The sequence below is a fragment of the Lepus europaeus genome, chromosome X, assembly GCF_033115175.1.
Source record: "Lepus europaeus isolate LE1 chromosome X, mLepTim1.pri, whole genome shotgun sequence".
NCBI lineage: Eukaryota > Metazoa > Chordata > Mammalia > Lagomorpha > Leporidae > Lepus > Lepus europaeus.
Window position 1 is genome coordinate 80,641,461 of NC_084850.1, and position 6,002 is coordinate 80,647,462.

Sequence of the window (6,002 nt, forward strand, 5' to 3'; positions counted from 1 at the left end):
GAAGATCTCTGATTTTGTCTCTCCCTCTCTGCCTTTCAAATAAAAGGAGACAGAGACAGAGTAGCTAGGATTCAAAGCAGCACTGTAATATGGGATGTTGATGTTTCAAGTAGTGGCTTACTCTCCTGCACTGACCCCACTCATCTACTTTCTATCCCTATATATTTGCCTATTTTGGACATTTCATGTAAATGAATCATGTAATTTTTAGCCTTTGTGACTAATTTCACATTGTCCTCAAGATTTACGTGTATTGGAGCAAGTGTCAAAATATCTTCCCTTTTACAGCTGAATAATATTGCATCATATGTTGTACTGTTAGCTTTTCATTATTTTAACTAAAATGAAGGTTTATTTCAGCTTACACTTGGTGGTTTGCAGTCCCAAGTTAGGTGGCCCCAGTAGTCTGTCACATGATGAGGATGGTGGAACATGTACAGATAAGAAGAGCCTGAGAGCAGAGACATACGGTGTACACTCTTCATCACCCTTCTGTGTGTTCTCCCTTTATGAAGCCAACTTGATTTGATCCTGAGTTCTCTTACCCAACAACATAATCCTCCAATTGCTTCCCAAAGGTCCCACACTCAGAGGCCATAATTGGACCAAACCTCCACCCATAGTGCATCAACCATTCATCCATTAACTGCAAACACAGGACTTTGGGGTTTAAACAGATGCATGTGTTTCAGGATCCCAATCCTGCTGAAACCACAGCATTTGTTTATAGCACATTTTGTTGATCCACCCATTAGTTGATGGACATCTGGGGTATTCTGACTATGAATAGTACTGTTTTGAACATTTGTGTATAAGTTTTAAGTTTTTGTCTGAATACCTCTTTTCAATCCTTTGGGGTACACACACAGGAGCAGACTCAGTGGATCATTATGAACCTTTCCTTGAATCACACAGATTTTTTGCCCTATTAAAACTGTTCAAATAACTGTTTCAAATTAAAAAAATTAAAATTAAAAATAATCTAAAAATTTTACCACTAGCCTGAGATCATAAAAAATAAGAGACAAATTTTATTCATATATTCATAGAATATATGTAATACCTGGCACATGTTTCTCCTTTCATAAACAATTATCAACATGTGAAATTATTTGCAAACATAAGCCAGTTTCTGCCACCTTTTGCAGGAGATGGGATGAGTACTTAGTGGCTATGCCATGCACGCACCAGATAAAATTCACTTAGCCTCCCAAGCTGTATTTCTGGCCTGGCTTCTCAGGCTGTGCCTCGTATACAAGATCTGATAGTTCTGAATGGTTATCAAGTCCCAGGTGTTAAGTTTACAAACTCCAGAGTGTGCACTGTACTTGGGTTTACTGTTCAGGTAACTCACAATTATGTGTGTTGGATATTTATGGTTATAGAAACCATCAACTTGACTGAAGACCCCATAGACATGTGAAGATGAAACAATGTACATGGTATTCATTAACACAATTATATGAAGCCTTTGTCATTCCTTATTTTCTTGTCACAGATATGTTTATACACGTGTGCACCCAAGTTCCTGTTTATAAGTATACTTATATGTTTACCTTTTAAATACTATATGAGATAAAATATGAACTCACGGGTGGGCATCTGAGGCAGTAGTTAAGCCAGCTCCTGGGATACCCACATCTCAAATAAGGGTGACTTTGTTTGAATCTAGGCTCCACTTCTAATTCTATCTTCTTCCTGATATATACCATGCGAAGCAGCTAATGAGGGACCAATTGATTGGACCCTGCTGCCCATGTGAGGAGGCCCAGATTTAGTTCCTGGTGCCACAGCATTTGGGGAGAGTATCAGTAAGTGGGAATTCTCTGTCTCTATTTGTCTTTGCCTCATTTGATGTTTTTTGGCCTATGACATAAAAAATAAATGTACTGTTAAAGTCGTACTAAACTCAAAAATATAATAATATTGGTTTTTGCACTGACTATGTAGTTACCTTTTGTAGAACTTTCTTGTAAAGCCTTGAGTTTCTGCCCATTATCTTTCATTTTATTTTAACCTAAAGTCTCACTTCAGAGTTTTCTGTAGGAAAGGAAATGTCTGATGTTGAGAATTCCCTCAGGTTTTCTCTACCTGAGCATGTCTTAATTTCTCCCTCATTTTGAAGGATGGTGTTGCTAAATGTACAATTCTTGGCTTTCAGTTTTCATTCAGCATTTAAAAAGCATGCTACATTCTAGCCTGCATAGTTTCCAATGACTTAATCTTATTGAGGCTCCCTTGCATGATAAGTCTTTTCTTTTAGGCTGATTTCAAATTTTAATTTTGTTGTTTTCAATTGATTATGTTATTGAAAAGGAATGACAGAAAGAGAATGAGAGTTAGTGAGAGAGTGCTTCCATCGGCAGCTCCTTCCCCAAATGCCTGAAATAGTGGAGAGCTTAGACCATTCTCTGATGCCAGTGTCAGCAACCTACTTGAGCTATCTTTGCAGCTCAATAGCTGGGACTTCAAAACAGGTACTCTAATGTGGGTTTGGAGTGTCCTGACATCTTAAACAGTAGGCCAGATATATGCCCCCAAACTTTGTGTTTGTTTTTGCAATTTGAATTAAAAATGTCTCAGTATGGATCTCTTTGAGTTTACCCAGTCATAGAATTGTTGAGTTTATTGGATGTGGTAGACTTATGTGTTTCCTCTAGTTGGCAATTTTTAAGACATTGTTTCTTTAAATATTCTTTTTTCTCTTAATTTCCCTGATTTTTATGCAACTTACATTATGCTACAGTTGGTACACTTGATACTGTCTCTTTGGTCTTTTACATTCTGTTCCTTATTTCCTTATTATTTTATTTCTTTCTGCTCCATAAACTGGGAAACCTCAATTAACTTCCTTTTTGACTTGCTTAAATTTTCTTCTGCTCACTCAGATCTCCTTTGAAACATTTCTAGTGAACTTTTCATTAAGTTGCATTTTTCAGTTCCAAATTTGTTTGATTCCTTTCTGTAATTTTTATTTCTTTATTAACATTTTCTTTTTTTTTTTTTGACATGCAGAATTAGACAGTGAGAGAGAGAAAGAGAGAGACAGAGAGAAAGGTCTTCCTTTTTCCGTTGGTTCACCACTCAAATGGCCGCTATGGCCATCGCGCTGCACCGATCCAAAGCCAGGAGTCAGGTGCTTCCTCCTGGTCTCTCATGCAGGTGCAGGGCCCAAGCACTTGGGCCATCCTCCACTGCCTTCCTGGGCCACAGCAGAGAGCTGAACTGGAAGAAGAGCAACTGGGACAGAATCTGGTGCCCCTACCAGGACTAGAATCCGGGGTGCCGACGCCGCAGGTGGAAGATTAGCCTAGTGAGCCACAGTGCCGGCCAACATTTTCATTTTGTTCCTACCATCATTTATCTAATTCCCTCTAGTTATTTTTCTGTTGTTTAATTTGTGCACAATGGACTCAATGTCTTTTGTTGTATTCAGTTTCCATTAATTCCATTCAGTTTTGATAAAAGGGAGATTATTTCTTGGTTCTTAGCATAACACACAATTTCTTGTGTAATTCACAAAGCTCTGGTAATCATATGTATTCCATGAACCTGTTTTGTGTTCATTTTGCCTGTTTACTCTCCTATTTCCTATTAAATAACATTGCTCAACTATTTTTGAAAAGTTTGTGTTCTTTGTCTTCTATGGCTCCTGAGGTTTGTGTTTTTTCCCTTATTTTTCAGTGTCTCTGTTCTTAAAATGCCTTAGTTGAAAAAAGAAACAGAAGAAAACAAAATCCTTCCTGTTGTTTGCAGGTTGCCTCTGTGTCGGTCTACTATGTCAGTGTTTATCAAGAACATTTTCTCTTTGTAATAACATTTAGCTCCTGCTTGTATGCATCCTGCAATTATTCAGTGTTGAAACCTGAAGATATTTATGTGATCTTTCCTGAGCATGCATACTGCCTTGGGCATGTATGTAACATCCTGATTACATGGTATATGAAAGATATTAGAAATTCCTTGTTACCCCATTTATCTCTTGCCCCATTCCCTTACTCCTCCCCCTTTTCACTCTGTGGCTCGTACTAGCTGTTCTATGATCCCCCTGGATTCCAGGACCAAAATTTTTACTTTTACAGGCTTTCAGAAAATGTTGCCTCTGAAGCTGCTACAACCTTGGAACTGCTACAAGTCAGGCAAAACAAAGGTAAGGAAGCTTCTATGTCACTCCATCTGGAACTATCACATAGGTTTGACTCTTCCAAACTGATGTCTATATTACCCGTTCTGGCATCAATAATCTTCATCAGGAGTTTACATCACTGCCCTTATGAATGGTTGCTTACCTGAGAACTAGAATATGTAGACATGGATTTAAACTGCAATAGCACTTTTTTAACTCAGAGCTACAGCTTCCTTATTAAACAATCCCCTGATTGTTGTAAATTGTTAAATTCATTCCAGAGTTCTGAAACTAGATTCTGGTGTGATTGTCTGGATTTTTACCTGCTGCTATAGAGTGATGGAGCCCTAGAGTTCCCTACTCTTCAGTTTCCTGGATATTACCATAAACGTGCTTTTGATTATGAATGCAGGTGTAACTTGCCTAGTCAAGGGCATTCAGATGAGTAAGTTCTGTACCATGTTTATTTTCACCTGAAGACTTTTTCTTTTGTAAATATTAATTTATTGTTTCTTAATATTTTGATTAATATACAGAGAACAGATTTCATATATTCCATAGGTACAGTTCCAACAAGACAACCAAACTTCCCTCACTCAACTGCTCTCCCCCAATCCCCCTCCCTATCTCTCCTCTCTTCATCATTTGTCACAAAGTCATAATTTTGATCCACTCTATACCCATAGGCTTAATTCACCACTAATCATAATATTCAACAAGGAAAATGTAGGAAGACCACAGTTTCACACAAGTATAAACAAGGGCTAAAAATAACAATCAAATTTAAAAATGTTAATTTTGTTCCTATGCATTTTTGCATTCTATATTAAGTTCCACATATCAGAGAAAATATGATGCTTTCCTTTTTTAAAAAGATTTATTTATTTATTTGAAAGTCAGAGTTACACAGAGGAGAAGGAGGGAGAGAGGGAGAGGGAGAGAGAGAGAGAGAAAGAGAGAGAGAGAGATCTTCCATTTGCTGGTTCACTCCCCAATTGGCCACAATGGCCAGAGCTGCGCCGATCCGGAGCCAGGAGCTTCTTCCAGGTCTCCAATGCAGGTGCAGGGGCCCGAGGATTTGGGTCATCTTCTACTGCTTCCCTAGGCCATAGCAGAGAGCTGGATCGGAAGTGGAGCAGCCAGGCCTTGAACCAGCATCCATATGGGATGCCAGTGCTTCAGGCCAGGGCGTTAACCTGCTGCGCCACAGCGCAAGCCCCAGATGCTTGTCTTTTTGAGATGGTCTTATTTCACTAGGAATAATAGTTTTCTGTTGCAACCATTTTGTTGCAAAAAAAGTTTTCATTACTTTTTAATGTGTGAGTAAAATTCTATAGTATACATATACTACATTTTTTTTATCCAGTCATCAGCTGATGGACATCTGGGTTGATTCCATATCTTAGCTATTGTGAATTGAGATACAATGCACATGAGGGTATAGATAATTTTTATTTGCAGATTTCATTTTCTTTCTATAAATTCTTAGGTGTGGAATGGTGGGATCATATGATAGGTCTGTTTTCAGACCTATGGTGAATCTCCATACTGTCTTCCATGGTTGTACTAGTTTACATTCCCACCAATAGTAGACTAGGGTACCTATCTCCCCACATCCCTACCATTCATTATTGTTTTTTTTATTTTTGGATAAAAGTCATTCTAACTGGGGTCAGGTGAAAACTCATTGTAATTTTTATTTGCATTTCTCTGATAGCCTGTGATTCTGAGCATTTTTTCCTGTGTCTATGAGTCATTTGTATTTCATCCTTTAGAAAATGCCTCTTAATGTCCTTAGCTCATTTCTTAACTGTATTATTTCTTTTGTTGTCACTGAGTTTCTTGAAATCTTTATAGATCCTGAATATTAATCCTT